General features: G+C 39.0%; 1 protein-coding gene across 14 annotated transcripts in view; it reads right to left on the reverse strand.

Moving 5' to 3' along the window:
• Positions 1-26705, reverse strand: part of ADD1 (adducin 1) — a 69605-nt gene extending 42900 nt beyond the window's left edge. For 3 of the 14 annotated variants that reach the window (XM_026112714.2, XM_026112715.2, XM_026112723.2), the window contains exon 1: positions 26499-26701. The gene's annotated coding sequence lies outside the window, so the exon portion shown is untranslated. Of the gene's footprint in view, positions 1-4802; positions 4826-26009; positions 26034-26498 lie in introns of those variants that run through there. The other 11 variants (XM_026112716.2, XM_026112718.2, XM_026112719.2 and 8 more) reach the window with 8 other exon arrangements.
• Between the last annotated feature and the right edge of the window lie 409 nt (positions 26706-27114).

Genomic DNA, 27114 nt, shown 5'->3' on the forward strand with positions numbered 1-27114 from the left:
AGCTGGAAAGCATGGACAGGAAGAAACACCACACCACACTGCATACTGTTTCCTTGCGTGTCTGATAGTGGCCACTGCAGAAGAGATGGTAATAGGCTGAACTCACCATTGGTCCGACTCAGAATAGCCATTTTTAACTTAAACACTCTTTAACATAATTTAGGTTACGTTAAAACCTGGATTCTCTGGAGGGAAATCTGAAATGGAAGCAGACAAACTACATAGGAAATTTCACTCCACTTCGTAGCAACTGAAACAAAACTGGTCCCAGAAGTAATGACAGTACGAATTCTGGAAGTGCCTCATCTACCTCTTCTACAATGAAAAGGGGATTCATTCCCAAATCCAAATCCCTCCTTGGGAGAGGAGTGGAGAAAGCTCAGATATCTGCCAAACCGATCACTCCAAGCTAATTAAAAAAGGAAAGCAAACCACACCTTCCTAGATGGAAGATAACCTGGACACCTGGATAAATGCACGATACAGTCAGTGACTTACTTCTCTAAGAATGCCATGGGAGAGTTGAGAACTCAGACCAAGAAAAAGGAGAGAACATCATTAACCGATTATTACGAGTTACATAGTTAATAGAGGCAGTGAACATTAACAGAACAGCTCCAGTGTTTTTAAGAAATGACTTCTCAATGCAGACAGCCTGCCTCAGACTCGAAGAACAGGAGTCCCTGAAGGACAGGCTCAAGATCTTGCTATGCGGTAGCTTCTATACGCAAGTCAGAAGATCTCAGACCATTACGACGACAACACAGCTCAGCACCACTATGCCTAGTAGAATAATTTCCTCTCTACAGTTCGATTTCCTCTCTAGAGTTCGATTGTTATATTAGTGTAGGCGTTAAGTGCTATAAACATTTGTAATAACCTTAGTTCTATCTCCTTAGTACCAGCTTCCAATTTATTAAGGCCCAGGAACTCACACGGCATCACATTAGTGAACAACGGTGTTTGTAAGAAAGCAGGACTAATTCATGGGGAAAGAACTGGGGGGGAGAGAAAAAGTTAGCCTCACTGTTAAAAACTGTAGTCACACTACCAAATCAAAATCTCTAAACTGGTGATTTAGGTTAAAGACCAGTAGTCTGATCCACAGTCCAAGGTAAATGACATGTTGCAGAACAACCTTATGTGGCTATTAACAAAGACACAAGAAACAGAAGTGAAAATGAAGTGCTTTATAACAGACAAAACTCCTCATGTAGAGATTTTTTTCTGAGCCTAGTTTCTGATTTATGGCCTATGGTTTTATCTGTTAGTCCTCAGACTACACCCGGCTTGAGGGAAAGACACAAAGTCTCTCCTTATTACCTGGTCACAGCTAAAGAAATTTTTCTGTTAAGCAGTTGTATGTTCTAATGGAGGAATTTCTTAGTGCACAGAATACAGAGTTAGCTTAGCTGTAAATAAACTGTACTTCAGAAAGACAAAAATTTGTTACAAATTGCTTTTCTTCTGAAAGACCCAAGGAATCCTTGATAAGAGAAAGAAGCACAGTGAAGTAATATCCTTCGGTTAGCTACCCTGACCTGTATGGAGAACAACAGATTAGAAGACAGCAATAAAGAAAAAGTGTCAGCAGAAAGGTGGCAGGAGATAAGTAAGAAAAGGTGGGAAGAAGTGGTTGCAGCAATCCAAGAACGGGAATAGGGAAGGTGATTAAAAAAAGGAAAGGACCTTGAAACTGTTAATTTCTGTCTCCTATTGACCAAGTCCCTTGTTTCTTCCCAATGGCGGCCTTTTAACTTTGACTCTTTAGATCTTTTCCTTCTCTGATTTTCCTGCTAAGCAGATTCCTTCTAAGTTTACACCGCAAAAAAACGAACAGGCCTTCCTAGCCTCCAAAATACTGCTAAAGACATACAGTTTCAAATCAATTAACTAACTGAATGTCCTAATTACCTTGCCTTCACTTTTTGGATTCAGCAACTTACTCTACTTTTTCCAAGTGGTTCTTGCATAGCATTTCTGGCAAGGTTGATGAAAGATTAAGAACAGCAATGGCAGAAATCGTAATATACAACGTTACACTGTTCATGTAACAGGTAATAGACAGAGGTTCTCTAAACAAGTATCTTAAGCCATAAACACCTGCAGCTTATCTACTGAAACTCTAAGAGCTTCACAAATGCATGAAAAGCTTTGTACGCAAAGGAGAAAATAGGACTTTCATCAGTGCCTTCTGCATTTCTTCAGGTACAACATGACAGTATGAATCGTGCGAGCTATCATGTATTTTTCTCTGTCTGCCTCTTACCAATGGTCACAGCTGGGAATGGCGGAGGAGACACTGTCCCTCTTTAGTACTTTTGTGGCTAATTAGCCCCCAAAATAACCCATTACAGCTCAGTGAGAAACATGGGCTTCAGTGTTAGGGTTCAGAACAGTATCATGCTTTTAAAATAAACTGCTTTAGAACAGTATCATGCTTTTAAAATAAACTGCTTTTATGAAGTTGCTCCCACACTGAGACTGAATTTGCTGCATGCTGAACCTGCACTTAAAACACTCCAGAATGAATCCTCATAGTTACAATGCCAAACAAAATCTGCCAAATCCTGCAGAAACTGACTTGACTGCCATTTTATTTTGGAAGCTTGACTTCAGTTCAAAAAAGCTTTTCAAGTAAATGCACAGAGAATTACCTAATTAACAGTATAATTCCATAAAACTCAATTCAGCAAAGCTAATGCAAAGGAGTGCAAATGGAGACAGAAACTTAAGTCCGAACTACTCAGTGCTGAAAAAGCAAGATCAGGACTCGATTCAGGAGCTATCATAAATCAGCAATACGACCTGCAGAGACAATGCTGTGGCCAGGTGGTCTACTGCAAAGTCAAAGAATACAAAGTAGCAAAATTAGCTTCCCTAACCTTGAAAAAAAATGCTATTGGAGTGTCATATCCGGTTCTCACATACACACTTAAAAAGTATATGAAATACTAGAGTTCAAGGAAGGGCTACAAAAATGATCTAGAGGGTAATAAGACAAACTGGAGGGATTAGGAGCTCAATCTGCTCAATTAACCAGAAAGCATACTGAGAGGTGATCTGATCATACCACAGAGGTACTTAAGCATGTAAAAAAAAGTCACAGGGGGCTTTTCAGTCCTGCCAACAAAAGTATTAAGAGATTTAACATTTGAGAGTGAATATCAGACAAATTTAGCCTTGAAGTGAGATGGAAGTTTCCTAAGCATATATACCAGAGTACTGTATCAATAACCTTGCTTTGCAAGTCTTTTTTAAAAGTAAGCTTTAATCCAGCTTCCAGAATACCTTGTACTGTCTGGGCTGAGATCATATCCCTTCTGTTTCTGAAATCTATGAATCCCCCTTCTTTCTTAGACTTCAGAAAAAAATGAGCTCCCATATTCACAAGCTGCTCGTGGTATTTGCAGCCTCCAAAGCACTTCTAGCACTTTTTTTTTTTTTTTTTTAAATAACACCTTCCTCTGTTGCTAGGTTGGTGACAGCTGGAGACTGAATGTCAGACAGAAGGCACAAGCACTCAGAAACAGTACCAAAGATCCTCCTCAGTTCCGCTCTTGTACTCAGGTCAAACTGATCAGACTTGCAATTAGTAAAAAACCTTCCCTCAGGTCACGTACAGCATCCCTGATTATTCTTTTATCATGTTCTGCAACACGAAGTGTGAATCTCCTAGCAGGATCATTCCGGCATATCTTACCTAACAAATTTCAGTGACAAAAACTGCACGCATTCCTGAGTACATTAGCTTGTCTCGCTGCTTCGAAGCATTTAGCAGTTTAGTTCACTGAAGCGGAATTGCTTAGGTTAATTTATATCTATTACACACACACACACACATATATATATTTAAAATCTGAGTGAAGTTTAATGACCTGTAAAATAAAAAGAGTCACAGAGACGTAAGGTCTTTCTGTGCCTTATTGACAAGGCTATAAAATTTGTTGAACAGAAAACAGTGGTGAACAGTATTCTTTCCAACCCTGCTTTATAGTAATTACACACAGACATATTAATTAATTATACATTAAATTTCTTCATGGATGTCATACAGATTCAGATACACAATTCAGTCAATACTACACAAGAATATCAATCCAGTCACTAATTTTCATTTTCCAGTTTTGCAGAAAACATCCATGGCCAAAGCAACACAAACTCAAATATTTTTTCAGTACTAATATTCATGGATTGTGGCAACACCAGAAAACTACTAAAAGTTTATTTTAGCCGTCAAGGTCATGAGTCCACACAAATAAAGAGGTTTAACCCAAATACTGCTTATTTTTAGTTTTCGGTGAACCCATATGCACTTCCGAAGCCTCATGTCAAACATGCCAATAAGCCAGCGCCCTCAGACTCCTGAGCACAGGTCAAATCAGAGCACTGCCTTTCTCAAGGGCAGGGCCCTGGCTCGATTCAGCCAGCATTTAAAAAGCTTGAGACAAACTTATCAGTATGTCTGACCCCACAACGAACACGAGCCTCACACTGATACTATAAAAGGTGCCAGGCTTTGAATCCCAACACTGTATTTGTCAAAAACACAAATACATACATCTACTTCTCAAAGAAAGAGCCAAAATCAACTGAAGCAAAAACAGGTGATTAATTTGCCAATGTAATAAATCAGGCAACCCCCCCCCCCCCCCGCCCCAAATTGTAATATAGATACATTTGAAAGCAGGTTGCCTGAGGAAACGAACCATTTAAAAGCTGTTAAATTCCCCCAATTGCTTAGTGGTATGCCACATTTCCTAGGAAGGACAGCCCTCTGTTTATGCAGAGGCAGCACTTACCCGAGTGCTTCACAGAAGAGCAAGCTCAGGAAGACGCACGGCGGTTCCACCAGTGGCTTTAGGCAGAAATGAGAGCTAGGGCAGGACCTACTGTCAAAAACAGGGGTTTACTTCTGTCCCTCACAAACTTGGGGATACTTCTGACACACCAGGTCAAGAGAAAACAGCACACGGCTCAGGCTCTTTCCTGCAATAGAAAAGAGGCTGTAGCACTGTATGAGACCTGGTGGCGATTACCAGCAGCTTTATCAGAAGACAGGAGACTTATGAGCTCATCTGAATGCAGGACACAGTACAAGCTGCATGTTGCCTGAGGGAAGCCACACATGCTCTGGATGCAAAGACCAGAGGAAAGAGAAGCTCTGTTCCTCCCTCAGGAGGTTCTTTTGACCTCAAAGTTCAGCAAAACATGCAAAATGAACAGGGACCCTCCACCACAATGAAGGCAGCAGTGTTGCCTCTCTTTCTCCTGTGTGGTTTTACATATAATATATTTCCTAAAAAGGCAGGGAGCAGGCATTCTAAAGTTAGATGAGGAAATCTACCTTTAACATTTGTTAGGTTTTGAATAGGGATAATCCCAATGAGATTCTGAAAAATATAACTGCTGTCATATATATTTTAAAGAAGGAAATCTTATTTTTAAAATTTAAATTATTCTGAACTTCCACCACTGTTGAAGCCACCCAGGACCTAGAGTTTCTAGAAGCACTGTGAATGATAAAAGCCCTAACAGATGACAGAAACAAATTTCCAAAACACATTTTTGAGCAGGAATGTAGATACGTTCCTGATGTTTTAAAAACACAAGAAACTTCAGTGACTTTAAGTATTAATGTTAAAATGTGGATATTACGATGCAGAAGGGATCAACTGAAATGCAAGCAGCACAAAGGATATCTGAGTGGCCCCAATTTGGCCAGGATCCAGTTATTTTCATATAGACTGAATAGCGAGGGATGAGATTGTTGAAATGTTTTGGCAATGAATAAAAGAGAGTCATTTGCTCTTTTGAACTATTCTACAAAAATAACTTTTAACAGACCGGTTAGAATATATTTTGCATCTTTACTCATTTGCAGGACTGATCACAGGGGGTACAGAGTCTTCCCTCAGGTACACTTACGCAGAGAAAAAGCTGCCCTGAACTCCTTACACCTAGGATTTTACTTCATGCAAACAGGAGACCTGTTTATGTTTTAAACTAATTCAAGTTAGACTCTGAACAACATCTCTCAACATAGAATGAAGAATCCTTTGACTTACTCATTTTGGATACTACTCTCTGAAACAAAAGACTTCTTGGGATAAACCCTTAAACTGTTTAGATACGAGAAAGCAAAGATCAGGTCATAGAGCCCATTTCAGTTTTAAGTATAACTGCACTCACAACATGAGATCAAATTTAAATGAACTGTATTCTGAGGACTCAGTTCAACCAGAGAAATGCCAACAAATACAGTCTATAAATACAACTCTGTATTTTACAGTCTGAGTATACAAACTCCTTAGATCATTAACAGCATGAGCTGGCATGCCCATGATCCCACTGAGTTGCCTATGGGTACTTATCAATAAAGAGTATGTTAATATTGCTTGCATGAGGGATTGCTTCTCAAGTTGTCTCTTGTAAGGAAAATACCACATGTAAAGAAAAATTTAGTTTACTATCACTGTCAATTAAGAAGGTGAAACTGGAATGTTTAAACAGGGGAAGAGGAATAGATTGTGTAGTTTTTTTTTTTTTTTAAACCACAAGACATCTAATGCAGAGACCAGACTTACCTGAGTTAAATAAACAAACACAGAAGTTATTTGTAGGAAATCTACCAAGAATGTAAAAGTCTACAAATCAAGCACATGAACTAGCAGATTCTCCTTTACAGTTTATTCTACTCATTGTGTGGATGCATGGAACGTAGAGATTTATAAAAGGGATTACAAAAATCAAAATGTTCGAGCTCAAATTCTTCATTCACAAGAAATTATTAAACCTCAATAACAGCTCTTACGTAACCTTGATTTGAATACAAGAGATTCTTACTGAAGCAAGGACAAACTCAAAGCCCATGAGCATACCAGTTTTGCTTTCTAGCCTGACAAAGTATCAATATGTTCCTTGTTGCAATAAGAAATAGAGTCACTAAGGTTAGATTATACTAAATGATACCTATTTTTATTACACTATGACATCTGCCATTCATTAGATTCTTCTCGTGTTGTTCTGGACTCCTGTTCTGAGTTACAGACAGTCTTGAAAGATTTAACTTGTGTAACCATCAGCAGCGATAATTAGTTTTCAGAGAATTTGGCTTTTTTAAAATACAGTTTCTTCTCCTTCATTATGCAATTCTTATCTGAATTAAAGGTACACTAACAATGCCTTTTTAAACAAAATTTCATTTTTGCTGATGGATTTGCTAAGCAGCAACACCCTAAGTCTTAATTATGCTCGGGCTGCATTTGCTGCTACTCAGAGCAATGCAATAAAACCCCACTAACAAAACTCAACAATGACATGAATTTTTTTCATGCTTTTCAGGAAATGTTAGGAAAGTTATAAGCAGCTTGTGTAGCTACTCAGAGAGGTTATAAAACCAAAACCAGAAGGATAAAAAGGCGAAGTAACAGAAACCACCACCCACTTGGCAACAGAGCCAGGAGGTTTTGTGGACTTACTGTTCCTTGATGAATTCATGATTAACGGAGCCATAACTCTGGAGATCCTACAGCAAATTCCCCCAGGAGAATAAGCTCCATTATGAGACTGGCTGGTTTAGATTTTTGAGACAGAACTACCTGAATATCGATGATTAGATGCATCAATTCTGCCGTTATTTTCTGGCAGAGAACCCAACAACTCAAGAATTGCTTCAGAGATTAGAGAGCGTGTGGACATTATGTTGGACCCAGCAGGTTTGATATGTAAGAAGCGCAAATGTCGTTAATAGATGTGTTTCAGTTAAAGTTAAAAGAGGGTGAATCAAAGTACATGAATGAGGTAAAAGCCTAACAGGAAGACTGGAGATTCCAAGCAGGCTAAAATCAGGCAGGCAAAGGCAGTAGAGATGTTGAATTTTTCATTAATTACTCGTTCATATTTAATTGAGGCTTTTTTAGGTGACGTTCCCCAGCTCTTTTACAGCAGGGGTTTTTTTGGGGGGGGCAAATCTTGATAAACTTTGAAACCAATTTTTAGTCTCCTGACACACTAGAATTCAATAAAATTTTAAAAGCTTACATGCAAAAGGAAACAAATACCTGTAATGTAGCATACAATCTAAAATTCATTTATAGTGAACTGTACAACAACGTGAATAAAATCTGACATACTTGAAAATTCATACTCCGGCTAGCGTTCAAGAATTTGATTATCTTGCTGTACTAAGCTTTCTAACAGACATTCAAAGTTAGGAGAATGCAAGCCTGAGTATGAATTTTGAAGTCAACCCTCCATATGAGATTTAGTACAGCACTTGCTCATGAAAACAGCTCTAAGATGTAAGCATCAAGTCTACATCATCATCCTATTTCCAAATCAGACAGCTAGCAGCAAACCACCAGGCTTATTTTAATTCAGAAAAACTCCTTTACCAATGGCTGCTTCACCACCATGTAAGTCCTTCATGTAGATGCAAAAGTTTAACAAAGTGGTGTGCACCATTCTTCACCCACCCTATGCTGAAAGTTTCTAAACGCCGTCCAAAATGCCAGTCCTATATTAACACTATTTTGACAAAAGCCTTGGAAGTGACATTAAGAGAAAGTTCATCCCATTACACAGTTCCTAAATCCAAGAGCCTGCTGTTTTCCCTCTCTCAGAACGGTTGTGACAACTTTAATCTAAAGATTAAAGACATGTAAACTATGGACAAAAGTCTTATTGGAACTCTTGTTCCTATATGAGACTGTAGCTTGTTCTACATTAGTACATGGGTCAAAAGCCCCTACCCTGCCATGAACTGAGTTTTAAGAGCAACTCGTTTCAGTTTCTTTTTTCTAGTGCATTTGCACTCCCCACCCCAAAACTATGCAACCTTGTTTCCTACTTTTGAGTAAACTTCAAGGGTCATGCACATCTGGACTGCCACAGGGGAAACAACTTGAGAAAACCATCTTCCTGGTCATGCTGTCTCCCCTGTCAGGCAAGTACTGCACAATTGAACACGGCTGCGTAGATGAACGCTATGCAACCCCACGACTTTGCCTCCCAGGGGACATTAGCATTGCCATGTGGAAACACAGTGAGAAAGGGTTTTTATTCACTTTGTTCTATAGCATTTCAGTGTTACATCTGAGGATCAATGCAGTAATTTAGCTTCTTTGGTCACTGTAAATCCTTGCTAACATAGTATTTGATTTACATTTTAGTGAAGTGTTTTCCTTTTTCCTTCTTTGACTTCCAGAATCAAAAACCAAATTGTCTACAGGGGTCCAGATTTTAAGATTTCAGGAAACATGGCCACTCTCACATTTTCTACTTGCATTATTTTTTTTAACAGGAACTATTCTAGTCTCCAGATGGCTACATTAATCAGCTGAAGATTCAACTAAAAATAAAGGAGAACACACAAAACACTGAAGCACATGCACAAAACGTGGCATGAAAGATTCTGTTCTCATTGCAGGAGGATGAGGTCTAACCCCAAGGCTGATAGTCGCTCTATTACTCACAGGGCTGTGGTGCCTTACACAACAGAATCTAGTTGATTGACACTAAGATATTCTGCTCTACCGCTTACAAAGTAGGCCCATTCATAAAGTCTGCCTTCACTCAAGAACTCAATTTACACTGAGTTTGGTACCAAACACCCAGACTGAGAACCTATGGAAGAGAGAGCAGCTCTCCCTCCCTGCCTTCCCACACGCTCAGCTCTTCAGGAGAACCAGTCCCAACCCCACAGGAAGTGCTCAGCTCAGCTCAATATCAGGCCAAGACAGAGAGGCTGCAAGGTGTGGAACCAGTGGTGCACACCTGCCCTGAACAGCCACAGTACTTGGAGGTCCCAGTAGTTCTGCATGGTTAATGTTTTACAAAAATAAACTAAAGTCATCATTAAAACCAAGAGAACAAAACTAAAAGCATGCTTCTTAGCATTCCACACTTGCTGAATTCAAGTCCCAATATAGAACACAAAAGGTTCCTATTCTACACTTAAACATGATAGTAGCTTAAATTTGACACTATCTACCCATAAACACTAATATCTTTAGACAGGGATTTCTTACATGACAAATACTTGAAGATTACGGGTAAGGAAATAGTAAGGTTTCATACATTTGTTTTACTTTTTGATTGCCAAAACCCAATTCCATTGACTGTTACACCATCTTTGTTACTGATTTTCAGCTCCATATCTCAGTGAGTTCTCTTCTTTCCATGGACAAAAAGCCCTCGTTACCTTTCAAGACTACTACTACTACTAGAGCTAGTGTTAGTTCATGCGCTATGGAACACAGCACCTGTATCAACCCAGGGGGCCTCCAAACCAACAGCAGCAATGCACTCTTCTAAAACTGCTGTTAGAAGCTCTCCAGTGGGTATTGCTGTCTCAACTTCAGCCAACTGTTGAGCCAACCTGCATGACAGCTATTTGATCAGAGTACTTTGAGACAGCCTCAAAGGAAAGGTTTTTTCCAATGTGCAGAACCTCACAATCAGGGTCTCAGACTGAAACATTAAGAAATGAACAAAAGTACTATATACTACGGGACCAAACATGCACACTGTAATCAAGTCTTCATTATAATGCAAATACATGACAGCAAAGGAAATGTTATTGCTTAGTTCCATCTAGGACATCCATTTCTTCTTATATGCACATTGAATTTCAAGGTTTTGCCATAGTGAGCTACTTTTGAACCACTTTTGAAGCTGAATATAAAATCATTACAGGACAGGCCCCAATACACAGACATTTTGACCTCTGCCCCCAAATCTGCAAAACCTATCTTGAGCAAACAAATTTAAAGTATTTAATTTTATCACCAAGACCTTAGCTGAGACATTTCAGAAGATTTCTAAAAATATAGTTAAAAAAGCCTCTTCCCATACTGCTTATGCTTGCACAGTAGTAACCAGAGATCCTTCTCTATTGCATTCTAAAAACCACGGCATTCATACTTAGCCAGCATTGGGCTTATAATCCTAGAAACGGAGATTTAAGTTAAACTAGTCAAGGAACATCAAGGATACAAAATTATGTCAAATCAGTTGGAGTCAAACACTGCACCTGACTACAGTACACCACAATAAAAATGCTTTTATTCCTGACTCAGGTTGTCAAATGAACTCTTTCTAGAAACCCTACTGCCACTATTTTATTGTGAAATATGTATGTACAGTTTTTTCAAGTTCATTGAAAGGCTACCAGCATCAGAAATTGCAAAACCCAGTGAAATGTGCACAATATTCAAAGCCAGAAAATTCTAATTCCAGCTTTTACAATGACTTCCCATACAGCATGCAGTCAGATATATGCCAGCAGATTCTGCCCGTAGGAAGTCCAACTGATCTCAACAAAACCCTGAAAGCTGATAAGTAGCTATCCAAGGAGATGTGAAAAACTGTGTGAAATCGAAACATTAACCACTCACATTATAGTCATACTGTGAGATTTGTTTTAGAACAGCATTATTTCATATGTAGAAACATTTATTCTTTAAGTCTTTGTTCCCAGATTTTATTAATACATCATGCTTTCTCAGGAGCACAGTATCATTTTCAAACTCTTCCTTGACAGTTATTCCTATGCTATGTCTGCAACACTGCTGTGCCTACACAGCTGTTTGTGTGGCCATGCTGGGAGCTGGATAACAGAATATGCCAGGCAATTTATAAGCAAGCCCCCATCTGAATCTGCAGATCTGTTCAACAGAAGCCTTTGCCCACAAAGTACAACTGATTTCAATAGGATCTTTCAGGTCAGTATAGTAACATCCACATCAGGTCACAAACAATTCCCACTTCAGTTTTCAGTTAAAAAAAAAAAAATTACTAAAAAGAAATCCAGTAAAGCTCATGAAAACCAACGGAAATCCTACATAAAATGAGTTCTACAGGGGCACATTATAAATTATATTTACAATCCCATTTTAACATTAAAATTTTACCTTTCTATCCAGACATTTAATATCTTCTATTCCGTTTCTCCCAGGAAATCTCCCCCTAAGAGACATGCAGTTTGTATACACCATCCAATTCCAGCTAATTTGGACCAAGAGAGAAATTAGTAGCTTTGGATTTTAAACTTCTCTTTTTTTAAAAAGAGCAAAACAAAAAATTGCCAGTTCTAACACTCAAATACTAAGGCTGATGCTTGTTTTGTCAGCTGCCTACTACCATTTGCAACTGCCCTGATTTCATATGAAAGACAGTGCTGTATTAATTGCCAAAGTGAATACCTTTTGGGGTTTTACAGGCAAATACCTTTTGGGGTTTTACAGGCAAAGATCAAAACTTTGCCTAAAAGGGAAAAAATTGTCAAACTCAATCAAACTAGTGGTTTAACTCCTCGAATGTCCTGATTAACCACAGACAGCATTGCCCAGTTTTAAGAATGGTATGACACACTCACTCATTTACAGTGATTTACTGATTTATGCTTTACACCTTAAAAAATTGTATGCTTTGTTTTTTAACATTCCTAGTATAACTGATGTAAGATGTGTGATCATACTTTGCACTATGTTAAACTGTTGACCTTAACAACATCTCATAGCAGGAAGTCCCATGGACTGAAACAGAACGTGACTTTTAAAAAGCAGTGTGTTTTTAAAATGTTATGTTTAAAAATCTTAGTGAAAGTCCTCCATGTCTAACATAATCCAGATTTTTAAGGCTGCTTCTGTCCTTATACTACCAATTTATTTTTCTCATCTGTCACCTCCAAACTAAATCATCCTCATCCTCCTCTTGACTTGTATTTGCCCAGGATTTCTTCCCTATTAAATACATCATCTCAAAAAAAAAAAAAAAAAAAAAAAAAATCAGTTAACTTTGTCAACAGGGAACACTTTGAGTGCGGTTCTCTTTTCCTTTAACCTCATGCACTTTTATGAACATTACTAAAAATGAGGTAGCTTTACGAGGCCAATCACATACAGCAGCAATATATCTTATTAGTTTTAGTTACAGTGTTTATATATCCGGGTTTGTTACCATCCCAATCCCTGATCTTTCTCTAGGTCATCCTCAAGCTCCTTCCTCTTCTCCAGCCTCAAGCAACCTAAACAAACTTGTAACCTCAAATTCCTTGTTTCACACATTTTTCCCCAGATTATTAATAATATATGAAGAACTTATAGCAACATAAGATCTGGATAGCCCATTTTCTGGTCAATGTACTGTAACTCCTTATTATAAAGTTTGTTCTGCATACATACCACTGTCTCCAGCAACTACTCCTAAACATTTTGCATGAAGAAACAAATTAAACAAACAAATCTTGGAAAGGATGTATACTCATTCTTGTTTGGGGAGAAAAACAAAGAGAGTAGAGGATTTTTCTGATCTATCTTCCAAAGATCAAACTGTATTTTAACACACATCTTCACTTCGTAAGATATTTTAAGATTTTATACTAGCAGTGTCTAACGCACATTGCCTATAAAATGGGGTGCCAATAGCAATAATATCCCTCTAAGAATACTTATTTCAAAAAACAAAACTCACAGGCTTCCAGTGTGTTTTCAGTTAACTAATAAAATCTAAAGTTGCCTACTTGCAATGCTAATAAGATGCAAAAAAAAAAAAAAAAAGAAAAAAGAAATACGGGAGTCTTTATGCTTTCTATATTATCCCCACTTTTGTACATTCCCCACTTATTATATGCAGCAGAACACAATGTTAAAAAGATAAAAGAAATTAACAGACAACTCCTATATGACATATGGACGAAACAAAAATCTCAGATGTGAATATGCCACTGAAAACATAAAATATTTCAATTTTGATTACATGTGTTTCAGAACTAGCTATAGGAAAGGCCGCATCCACAGCGTGCTATTTTAGTTCACGCAATGAAAAACTATTTAAATTTACGACAACTGAGCAATGCTCAGCTTCAATTTTGACAGATAAATGAACTGAATGTCTAAAAATCCATACAAAAACGGAACACCTTTTCTGCTCTTCAGCATCATAGTATATTTCCAGATTAAAAAAAAAAGAAAGTTACTTGGCTCAACAGAAGGAAGAAAAGAAAACTGATAAGCTACCAGTATCAATGTCATTAAGCAAACCAAAAAACATATTTTCTATTAGCTTTTCAGTAATATGACAGTTATTATTTCTATCGCCTGAGGAGAGGAACATTCCTTATTGAAACCTTTTCAGTTTGAAAGCCACGACAAATCCTATATGGTCTAGTTTAAAAACATATTTTAAGAACAAAAACTCAATATAACTAACTTCTATAACCTTCTTAGTGCCCTTTTTAGTATACATTAATACATAACTTTCAAATATAAATATTCCTAAACATACTCTCCACATTGAAAGAGCTATAGCACAGCTGCTAAGTCCTCCATTCTTTTGAGACTATTGCCACACCGTTTCAGGCTTGAATTGCTTGCTTTCGTCACACAAGGCTGTCATGAGTTCACACATGTTTAACAGTAAACCACAAGGCACAAATTCTAAACTATAAAGCAGGTTAAATACAATTTTGCCAGTATTCGAACGATATTGAATACTTCCACACACACAGTAAGCCTTTAAATATTAATTATTCTTCGTCAGCTTTCAAAGTTATAACTGTCAAGCACTATTGCCCTGAAGTTCAGCAACAGCTCATCAGCTGGTATGCAACTTCACTAACACTAACACTCAACATGCGCAAAGTGCCATTTAAATTCTTGATGTTGTGCCTCTATAATTATTCTACATTAATATTAACTCATTATGTGTGAATAGAGGAATTTGAAGAAATAAAATGTAGAAATCAGTCTTATACATTCGTTCTGAAAACATTAAAATAGTGTTAAACTTGTGAATAAAGAAAATGTTTCCCATTTAAAGCACACAGATAGGGCAAACACTTGGTAGACAATTATTTATATTTAAAATCAACAGGAAATTCAACCAACAGCTGAAGGGAAGTCAATAATACACATTAAGCACAGCCAGGAAGGAACCTTTCAAACATCATTAAATTTCTATCCGATCCTAACCAAACCACTTTCTTTGTTTGAACTTCCTTCCAAAGCCTTCAAGATGCACATTTACAGAAAAAAAAAGTAATGTAATTTAGAGTACAAAAATAGAAACAGAGGTGTCTGCTTTATATTTGTATAAAAGTCATATCCAATAACTTACACTACTGATACAGACAAAACAATTGCACAAATAAGCATTTACAAGTTCTCCCAGGTCTGAAATACTTCAGCAGGAATTAAAGTATGATTTAACATGTCGTAACAACTGAATAAATTAGAAAAATATTATAACCTCAGGCAACATTAATTCTCCAATTTTCCAATTACTGTCTTTCAGCCAGGAAGCAAGAAGGTAATAGAATTTTTTTTTTTGTCAAGCCTCCTTTAAAACTACCAATCTTTTATTGTGCAGAGATACGAGAGTCTTTCTTGTTAGTCCAAACATGAGTATGATGCTTCCTCAAAAACAATTAAATTCCAAGCTTACGGAGATGGACAGAATCTTAGGACAATTCACAGGAACATCAGAACAATATCTAAGAATATGGTAAGCTGGGTTTTCACCATATCAGCCATTTAGCTTGTACCATAATTTTATAGACAGCTCAAGAGAGAATTCTCAGAGAAATCTGGAGGCAAAGAGGTAGCTGTGCATGTATTGTGGGAAGCTTTTTCCAGTTACAAAGAACAAGCACAAGAGAAAACAAGGAGATGGCTCATTATGAAACCTAAAAACTAACACCAAACAATTAACATTGGAAACATTACATATGCAGTGTATGTATAATGTAGGGTATTACATAAAATAGTATTTTAAACATCCTACTCTAACATTTAGTATCCTTAACATACTTACTTATGTATTTCAGACTGCAACTGGTGTATTTGTTTACAAAACAGACCACCTATGTACCCTCCGGACACCATCTGGTCAAGTAACCAAATCACTTCTGACTAACAAGACAGGAATCATAGGAACAAAGGGATATTCTGGGTCAATTCCTAGGCACTGTGGGAAACTACAGTTATATGCCCCAACTCTTATAACCACCCCCATCTTAAAAACAGTTTTCCTCCACAACTGCTACGGGAAGGATGTTGCAGATTCCCACGCCTCTGTTGCTTAGGAACCACCTTTTCTAATTTCCAGACTAGGTTTATTCTTAGCCAGTTTATACCCATTTTTTCTTATGTTTTAAACATAAGCTTAAAAGCTTAAAAAGCTCTTTTTACCCACCTGTGTTGGTTGACTCTTGATTAAAAAAGAAAAAAGGTAATCCCTTTCATGCTTTGTTTTACCCAACCAAACAAGACACTCTCATAGGCTCCCTTATGAAACAAATCCTCAAGTCCCTTGGTCATCCCAAGAATCCTTCTCTGTACCTCTTCCAGCCTGAATTCCTCTTTTCTTGAAGGTGGGTGACAGGAATTATACACAATATTCCAGATGAGCCAGTACATCAGAAAACATCAGTGCCATCGTACATATTTAATGGAAATCTTAGTAGGGTAACAACTTGTTATCCTAACACTTTTCATAGTTGCTAACTTTGATGGGTTAGTCATCCCAGAATGGACTAATACCTTCCCCACTTCTCCCATTTCTAACAAATGATCTCCCAACGTAAACAGTACTAACAACATTCCTGTTAGAAGATCATCCTCTATTTTGTGGGCTTGGGTTTTGTTTTTAAATAGTATTAAATATTACTACGTTTCTATTAGTCCTGATCTAAGGTCTCAATTTCCTGCTGTGCAGAACCTCCTTTTGTGTTAACAGTACTTGACATCTGATGACACACCACTGGAGACTGGCATAACAAGTAAGAATGTGTTAATGTTTCTAATGTTTTCCTAATGAAAATATTAAGTAAGTCTTGAAACTGATCTTTGACAAATTCCATTACTAACATCTTTTCAATACATTATCTTCTGGTGATCCACTTCTCTCTGTACTCAGCACATCCCGTCACCATCTTCATCTTAAAACAATTTTCATATAACCACACTAGCTGTTAGATCAAAACATATTGTACATTATATGACTCCTAAGTCCAAAGAGGTCAGATCTAACTATGAATCCTCTCTAAAAGTCAGCTACCTTATAAAAAAAGAACATTAATTTTGTCTGACGCAATCTTCCTTTGTTAAAGCTGTATCACTTGTTACCCCATTTTTGACTTACCACCATGTAGAATAGCTTCTCTTTCTAAATTTAAACAAATCCCTGAATATTAAGGTCACACCAATCATGCAATAATTACCCTGAACCACCTAGTTTTTCCCCAAAACGTAGCAACTACTTCAGCTGCTCTCCAGCCATCCAATACCCTTCTCAGCCTTGATATGTTTAATAAAAAATTCTTGTCACCAAACCTCTGATTGCACATACCACCTACTTCAAAATTCCAGGGTAACTATTATGTAGTCCCACCGATATGTACCCTGGAAGTTTTGATTTTATCTTTATGGGAATTAATTGCATAACCTCACTTCAGGAAGACCTATTTGCCAGGGTCCTTGCATTCAAAAATTACTGTCTCTACCAAAATCAAGACAAACTTTTCATGTAGTCTTTCACTATTTTTAGTCTTATTTCATTGTCCTCATACTTCCTGACAAGACATGACTTTCTTTGGAGATCAGTCTCACTCAGTTTTTCTGCTTACTCCTGATGCTCCTCTTCAGTCTGCTGTTAACCTGGTTAAATTCTTTATTTCCACCAGAAAAAAGACATCTTTTTCTGTAAAGGGGAAGGGGAAAAAAAAAAAAAGGCTGATAAGAGAACAAATATTTTATACAGTTGCCAGAACAAGGTGTATTTTCGGCCATATCAGAAGTTCAGCATTCACTCATGCCAGAAGTAGCCGAAAGCATATCATCAAATAAACCCTGAGCACTGCGGCAAAACTGGAACAGCAGGAGTATACGGATGCTAAAGCAAGGAAGGCCTTTGCACTTTGAACATTCACTTTGTAATTGGAAGTATTAATAGCTTTCTGTGACACTCACAGAAGTATTTGGGTTTTTTTTTTTTGATTTAGTTGGATCTTGTTTTATGTGACTTATGCATAAGACAAAAAAAAAAAAAAAAAAAAAGAAATACCACAAGGTCTCCCCAGGGCTAGAACAAGAGAAGGCAAATTATGGCTGCTTAATTTCACCTTCACCTCAGATGTTAGATACCAAACCCAAAAATACTGCATTATCAATATTTTGGTTTGAGAATGTATGGCACTGCAGCTATTACAAGGTTTACTTGGAAAAATGTGGTTTGCAGAAATGAGGTTTGAGTTTAGGATTACTATAGCAACAGAAGGAAGGGGGGGAGGGGAAATTACCGGATTACTCTCTCAGTTCATCAAACACTTGATGGAATAAATTTAGATCGGAGCGCCAGTCAAACAAACCAAATCTGAATTTATTTCATTCATTAGTGATTAACACATCAGATTAAAGATTAAACGAAACAAGCAGAAATTGTTGTACAATAAGTAAACACAAAAATTCACACTGAATGACATTACTTAGTCCTTCTACCATTAAATATTTGCTATCACAACAAGTCTTCAACCCAGTAACTGATGAATGAAAATTTACAGTATCTTTGATAAACAAAGTCATTTAGGAAGGTGTCTAGTCTTGATTAAAGGTCTGCAAAGGAAAGGAGGCATTGGAGACCTGCATCATTCTTAACTAAGTGACTCCAGTAATCACACTATTCAAAGACTGCAGTAATATGCCCCCATATGACTTGGGGGCATATTCCAAAAATATAATTTAATTACAGAGCTAACAAATATTTCAACAACATATGTGAACACACAAATTATTTAATGCCCTGAACACCACAGAATGCAGAAATTAGCTTAAACTCTTTAAAAAGAAGATATCCTTTATGGAAGGATAGACCCAGGATATCCTAAGTAATTAACGTGTACATCTGTTTTCTTCATGCAATCTCTAGCTTTCCTTGTATTTTGGAGTTACTTTAATCAATGCGTAAAAATAATTAGCACAGTGGACATTACTGCAATATCAATGTATGTTAGTAACTCTTTAAAAAAAGCAGGGAGGGGAGATAAAATAGTAGTCTTGGTCTTTTTTGGGAGACCACCTATGTGAATAAGACATCCAGCCCCCTTATATAAGGTAGGATTCCAAACCCATTAAACATGAAGCCAAAATGTCAAAATAAACCTTTGTAGCTCCATTTGTTATTGTGTGCTTTGTTTGCGGGATGGGGGGGTGTCCCCCCACTTTAGTGGTATATATTGTACCATGAAGATGCTAAACCTCAGGCAACTTTTCTACCAGACAGAATGCTCAACTTGTAAGGCTGCCCTGATAGTTTGCAAGACTGCCCAAGTTCTTTTTATGTTTGGGCAGGGGGGCTGACATTCAAATTTTAACCAAGCTTCCCAGCCTTCCGTTCACCATTTCTGGCTTTCACTGACCAGCTGCCAAAATACTCTTTATTTTCTGGTTGCCGCGCAGGCCAGAGGAGACAATACAAGAGATTACCTTCCTCTAATTTGTGCAGCAAACGTTTTATTTTGTTCTCTGCTCTTGGCTCCTCTCCAAGTTGCTGCAGTGAGGGAAAAATTGGAGGCTCCTGGAAGGAGTATCAAGCCACTACAGTGAAGCAAGGGTAGAGGCAACTTTTAACTGGGGTTTTCTTGTCGTTAGATGATCATGTCCATCAACAAACTGAAACTGAGTCAAGGAAGGCGTTTGATCCTAGATTAACAGTAAAGTCTAAGGCAGATCCAGAAGCAGAAGTCCCAATTGTCAAAATCATTATCTTGTGCTAGAATCATAAAAACATCCTTCCTTTCAGGGACAGAGACAAACAGCTCAGCATGAGATGACTCACATAACTCAGGACTGTCAAAATTAGCACAGGTTCTAAAGCAGATGAGCAGGAAAAACAGACAGGCAGACATTCAGACACAAGTAGTAGCAATCAAAGAAAGACAGTATCGTCCTGTCGGAATCCAAGGCACAGGAGTCCGGCGCCTTTGCCTGACACACAGAAGATAATAGTTTTCCCTTAGGCTAAGCATATATATGTATTTTTTTTAATCTCCCCCTCCATCCACACCATGTATGACACTAGATCTAGACACAGCAATATATATTAAGACTACCAGAATGCCTTCCATTCGATCTAGTGAAGGACATCCACTTCCTTTGGGAAAGCTCCAAAGAATGTACTACTGCCAAAATAAACCAACTTTTCACCTAAATTCCTATATAAGCAAAAAGAAGAAAGATTCGTTTCATATATACAGTTGAAATTAAGCAAAATCTAAGATATTTATTAACTTATTTTCCTGCCTATTAAAATAATATTGTACTGCAAATGTGCTACATAACCAGATTCATTCTTACAGTATACTTCTGGCCATCACTTTACGAAAAATAGTTAACAAAAATGAACATTTTCCTGAGGCCTCCATCATCACTTTCCCTAAATATAGTTTTCATTCTTAAGTCACTCATAAAATGTGCTACGTATTTCTGAAATGCTTAGATTATCATTTATTGCCAGTTTAGAACATCTTTGAAAAGCTGCCATCTAATACATATTACTTTAAGCCCGGGGCAGGGGGAAGTGGGGAGAGGGACACGACACACACCTTGATACGCATACTAACAGCCTTAAAAACGATATCCACAGTAAGGAGAAAAATTTACTTTGGAAACAAAATAGAATCTTACACGTTACATTGAACCTATATTTCAAATCAATCAGACACCTAAAAATTTTGCAGTAACTAAAAGCATCTAGAGAAAGTTGACAGAATTAATGCATCATGATCTCCTGTCAACAGAGGTCTCCTATGATTCCCTAATAATTATCCACTTTTCCCTAAGTCCTCATGCTCCTTCTACATCCTGAGTATGTCTAGTCCTGCTCCTCCATTCACCTGAGCACTGCTGCACCCCATCCACCTGTGCAAGTGGCAGCACACACTCTGTTTCTGAGCTACCCACTTGCTGACTGGCAGGCAAGTGTGCAAAGGCTACAAGCCAGATGTTGCTGCCTCTCAAAACGAAGAAGGAGCTGTGCCCCTCTCTTAGGGGGGCACAAGTTTGGGGCTTAGATTGTCATGTTACAGGCAGAAACTTTTTATGCTTGAAGTCACCACATCCCTATTAAATTTAGCTGAACATAGCAAACAGGTTCAGAAGTTAAAGTATTCCTAAAGCAATGGGATTTATTTTATTGCATTGTCACTTCTTTAAGATGCGTCTATTCAAGATTATCATGCAAAACTGTATTGGACAAGATTTTTTTGAGGAAGAAAAACTAGAATGCATCCCTCACTTACTGTACAACAGCAGTGATGCCTTATTTTGCTGAAATTTAGATGCAATGCATATTTCACATGTAAACATACTGTTTAAGTTTTCAACAATATCTTCTAGTGACAATACCTAAAGAGACTTATTTAAACTATGATCAGCAAAGAAAACTTAGCTAAAGTACACCTTACCCTTCACTTCAGCAGTCAGAATGCAGTAACACTAACTTTATACTCAATGTATGTAAACTTTTTTTAAAAAGAAAAAGAAATAAAGACAATATTCATGGGTCCAGGTTTGCCCAGACCCGTGCTGGTCTAAGTTGGTAAAATGTCAACAACTATAACAAAGTTGAAATACCAGTGACTTGGATTTCTTAAGATGCAAGAAATGAAATAAGCAAGAGATAACTTCCATAAAAACACCAAAATATGAATTTGAAAAATTTGTATGTACAAAAAGAAAAGAAACCCCAAATAAGCTAGAATGTTTCTATAGCTGTAAGTCAAATTAGAGGTTTAGTCCAGATTTGTTTTTAATGTTTACTGATTCCAACAAAAAACCTAGAAGAGCTGAGGTAGAAGTAATTTGATTTTCACTGATTCTTCAGCACATGAATGGATACATAGCATGATTTAACATTACCTATGCCTTTGATGAGAAAGTATCAAAGATACCATAAAGTGTTACTGATTAACTGCACTTACTATTCGTTGTTTACATGACCTTACTTCAGCAACTTATGTAAGTATACGGAAGAAAAAAAATCTCAGAACCCTGCAATATTTTGAAGAGTAGTTCTGACAATCCCAGTTTTGAAAGAAAGTTCTTTTTAGTTCAGTTTTACGTAAGTTGGTTTTTAAATTAATCTGCAGGAAAAACTACTAATAATTGATCCTGACAAATTCTTTGATCTCCCACTTACTACTGCAACTGATGTGAGGTTGAAAGGTTGCTCTCTCACTGAGTAACAACTGTTATCCAGCAGAGCAGGCGGAGACCATTGCTCAAAATGCGATCTAATAAACGAGGAAGTCAGCAAGGTGCTGAAGAAGTTGTTACTCCTGTTGGACTACACCTTCAAGGATACCATTTTAAGCCTCCTCTTAACAGTCAAAGGGTAAATTCACCAAAGCCAGCAGGCATATGTGCAGGTCAGCCAACCGACAGCAATTCAAATCCATCTTTACTTTAAAATTTAGTTTGCTCTAAAGCAACGAACAGTTAAATTTTAAAATTCCCATAAAAAGCAGTAATACTTGAATTTTATTCAAGATCTGGACTGTCAGTCAGAACGTTAAACCTCAAGACAAATGACTGCATTATCTCAGCTTACACCTGATCTGAAAAAGCAGCAGTTCTGAAAATGATGTTTTCTGGAATCTTTGCTCTTATTTTACCATTAAATTAGGAAGAACCTTCTACAACATTTGCAACTACTAACCAAATACAAATCTCTGAACTGTGGTAAGACCACAGTAAACAACATCCTCTGACTGATGAGGAAAGAAACCAGTTACTTACTTCAGTTTGACTAAAGTTAATCGAGATTATTCTCAATAAAAAAGGCAGACGTTACCATAAAGTTTTTTTGAACATTCCATTAAATTAATATGGAGCCCTGTTATTGTACATACAATACTTTTAGGTGATAAAAAAATAACCACAGAAAAGGGTAATCTTGAAGTTAAAATTACTACAAATCAAAATGTCAGTATCACCTGTGTTTTTTAAGAATTACTACCGCTAACAAAAAAGAACCCTCCTTCAGGAAATAAACAGTTTTATGCACTGCACGCTTTACATCTTTCTTCACCCACAGATTCGTACAGCTACTTTTCTTAACCCTAGCCAAAAGAAGTATATTTGAAGAGAAATGCCAAATAAGTGTCAAGACTAGATAATGTTTTCCTATTCCCCAGGAAGGCCCACTAAATCATATGAATGAATACTGCAACACTCTACAAAAAACTTGAAAAAAAACTCTACAGAGAAGAAACTAAAAAAAAACTCTACCAAAAAAAGCTCTACAAAAGGTTACTACTCTATAGCTCTACTACTTTAAAAAGCACCTGCTTTTGACATGTTGACATTGCTAATACAGAAGTTCTATGAGTTAACTGACAACTTTCAGAGAGATTCTTCAGCAGACGTCAAGTGACCTGCAGGATGGAATCAGTACTTTGAACTTGCACCCATATCTGCTCACAATCAATTTTTAAGTATAAACTATCAATCGCTCTAGAAGTTTCTAAGAAATATTTAATTACACTATGAATTACTAATTTGATGCTATTTGAGAGACTGCTTTTTGCCATGGAGCACGGTCCAAGAGTAAATCCTAAATTAAAAGCCATGAAAATCAGAAATTTGGCGTTAATTTTGACTTTGTTTCCTCATGCTTCAGTTGTCGTCAGCGCACAATGAAGATGATACTTCTCTAATATGCTATCTTTCATACACATAATGGGTAAGTTTTGTTAATACAATTTTTCTGTCAAAGCAAGCTTGGGTTGTTTGCACAAGAACTGTTTGGGATTTACAAATGACTCACTATTCATCACTATTACAACTCTTAAATAACTAAAAAAATTATTTCTACAACTCAAAAAAGCAGCAGGTACAAGATTTACTGCCTAACCTTTTCTGAGTTGGAAAGTAGGTATCACTTGGAAGTCACATGCTTACAAACATCCAACATGCTCATCATTCTTCTAATTTAAACCCTCCAGTTATAATATTGTATTCTTGTTAACAACATTAGCTACTTCCCCATAGCACTTCACAGGGTGCTGGGTGAGGAGATATGTCAAAAGCATTTCATGCTATAAAGCTACTCTTCAAAAACTGAGACTTGAATGGGGCCAAAGTAGCTTAATCCTTACTCCTATGAAAGTCCCTCAATACTCAAATGGCTTTGCCCACATAATCTCATTACGTGATCTGATTCCACACATGCAAAATATCATCCAACCTCTACAGTGAAGCTCACAGAATGAGAGCAGAGTTAAGTCTTTTTCTGCCGGAGATATTGGAAAAGAACTGTCAGAAAAATGATTCAATAAACGGCCTTCACTATAAAGATTTAGTGAACCATACTCTAATGAACTTACTGGCACAACATGCTAGCAAAAGTGCTAGCATGATTCAGTGGTGGTGCTAGCTAAATTCAGATGAAGTGCAAATTTTCAGATTTCTCAAACCATTTTTATTAACCTACCATAAAAAGAAAACATACAGACAACATCAGTTTTGGGTTAAAAAGCACTACGTCCAATAAGAATCCTCAGATAAAGAACAGTAATCCAATAAAACCACAAGGTATTTAAACATGTAAGAGTACTAATGCACATATTCTCATCTCGCTACAGTGAAGATGTAAAAACTTTGTTGTCTCTTCCCAAAACCTCTGCTAAGAAATCCACAGATTTTAAAACCTGCCATTGAGGCAAACGACAAAAAACGTTATGTTCACTTAAGGTTATTCCTGCACAATCATGTCAATCTGCTTACTGAATATAACAAAGAAATACCAAAGCAACCTGCTCCAGAAGTAAGGAACCAGTCCACACAATTGTGTATTTTTCCCGTTTCTTATTGTACAACAACTCTAAAAAGAACATTTCCTTGCTGAAGCACATATTCTAGAATCCAATTGTTACATCAATCAACAAAGAAAACAGAAGTCTGTTTTAGAAATAAAGTTTGTATTCTTTATTCTACAAATAGAGAATATTCTACAAATAGAGAATATTCTGTTACAGTTTTGTTACAGTTTTGTACAGCTTTCTTACAGTTAAGAGTTGCTGACTGTTCTGGAAGCATATTCAACTACCTTACAAGAACCCAGAGCTGTAAACAGCCTGTGTCCATGGCAATACCTGTAGCTTTCAGCAAAGCATACTTAAATTATCTAGTAGTAGTCACAGTTTGAGAATTCAAGAACGTTCATAAGCAAAAGGTCAATAGCAGCTTTTCAAAAAGCAGAGAAGAAAACAAAATCAGCAACGAGCTTGCACCGTCAACATACGGCAAAATTTCATTAAAGATTTAAACCCACTGCTACTCACAGCCCCCCATCTCAACACAACCATGGATATTTTTCCAGCTTGACTGGATTTTTCCCCCCTCCCTAATCACTAGTTTTTCTTAAAGCCAGCCTAGATTACGAATCAACCTTAAAAACATCACAGACACTGTATAGTAATTATGTGCAGAAGGAAATGTGACGTTTTGTATCAAAATCAGACACTGGAAAGGCTAAAAAGCAGATACTCCTTCCAGCACAGAAAACAAAACAACTGCCTGTCTCCTGCCGCTGCTGCTGGTACCCCGCCAATCAATAACACCGCACAAATGCACCACATTCCCATCCTCTTTTTCATTCCTGTTTTCTTTGCAGACTATTATCTGGGCCCTCTAATGTCCACATGTTGCCAAGCATAATCAGCAGATCACCTCGAAGTCTAGAGAAAGGGGGAGGCGAAGGCAGAAGGGCGGTGGGGAAGAACTAGTAGATGCATCGCGGAGCGTAATGGAGATTTGAACCCTGGGCAGCCGCTTCCTGCGGCGGCGGCAGCAAGAGCATCCCACCGCGCTCGGAGCCGGGGACACAGGCACGGGGACCGTGGCTCCGGTCCGGGCTGACAGCAACCCGCCCCTCCAGCCCCCCAACTAATCTGCAGTCTCAGCGATCCGACTCCCGCCACCCTATCCCACCCAGCAGCTGCCCGCTACCTCATTCTGCCGCCAGCCCCCGAAACCCTCCACACCCCGCCCCAGCCCTGCACCGCAGCACCCTGCGAGCGGCTTTTTTTTTTTTTTTTTTGGCCAGGCTGCCTCTCCCTCGACCGCCCGCTGCCTGTTTTCGACCCAGAGACAACACCCCCCTCCCCTTCCCTCCTCTCCTCTCCTCCCCGCCGCCTCCGGCGAAGCGGGCTGGTTCCAACGTCTGCGCCCCAGCTTCTCCTCCCCCTTCTCCCCTCCCCGCAGCGTCTGCGCCCCTCTGCAGCGCGCGCGCCTCCCCCTCGCGCCCTGCCCTCCGCCAACGGCTGCGCCCCTCCGCAGCGCGCGCGCCCCCCGCCCGCCAGGACCGTTAACGGCTGCTCCCCTCCGCAGCGCGCGCGCCCCTCACATTCCCCCCCCCCCCCGCTCCGACAGTTAACGGCTGCGCCCCTCCAACGCGCGCCAGGACAGCGCCCCCGCACATGCCCTCTTAGCCCTCACCCGAGGACCGAGGAGAAGGAGCGGCAGGTACTGGCAGCAGGGAAAGAAGGGGCCGCTGCAGCGAGCCTCCCCGGCGAGCCTGTCTCCTCCGCCGCTGGCCCCAGCGCCGAGCTCCGCCTCCCTCCGCTCCCTCCTCCCCCACAACCGCCGCCACCAAGCGGCCCCAGCCCCCACCCTGACAGGGTGCGGCTTCCCGAGGCCGCAGGCTAACAACCGCGCCGCCCATTGGAGGGCGCAAGCGAGGGGACTAAGCGGCTCTCCCATTGGCCGAGGGCGCGCAGGGGGAGGGCGGCCGGGACCCGTCGGGCGGCCGTTGCGGCGCCTGTGGGAGTCGGTTGCCGCATGGCGGGCGGCGGCTGGTGTCGCGCTCCCGCTGCGTGCGGTGTGTGCGGGCGGGAGGAGCCGGGAGGCGCTGCGGCGCTCCCCGGCGGGCGGGCAAGGGGCCGCTCGTGGAGCTGGGCCCGCCGGGAGCGGGCGGCGCGGGCAGCGGCCTGCCCCGGGGGGCGGGCTGGGTCGTGCGGCAGAAGTGATCGCCCAGCGCGGCGCGATGAGCGGGCTCTTTAACACACCGCGGTGCCGATGTCTAATAGCTGGAAGTCGAAGCAGGTCGAGGTCT

Source organism: Dromaius novaehollandiae, chromosome 4 (assembly GCF_036370855.1).
Source record: "Dromaius novaehollandiae isolate bDroNov1 chromosome 4, bDroNov1.hap1, whole genome shotgun sequence".
NCBI lineage: Eukaryota > Metazoa > Chordata > Aves > Casuariiformes > Dromaiidae > Dromaius > Dromaius novaehollandiae.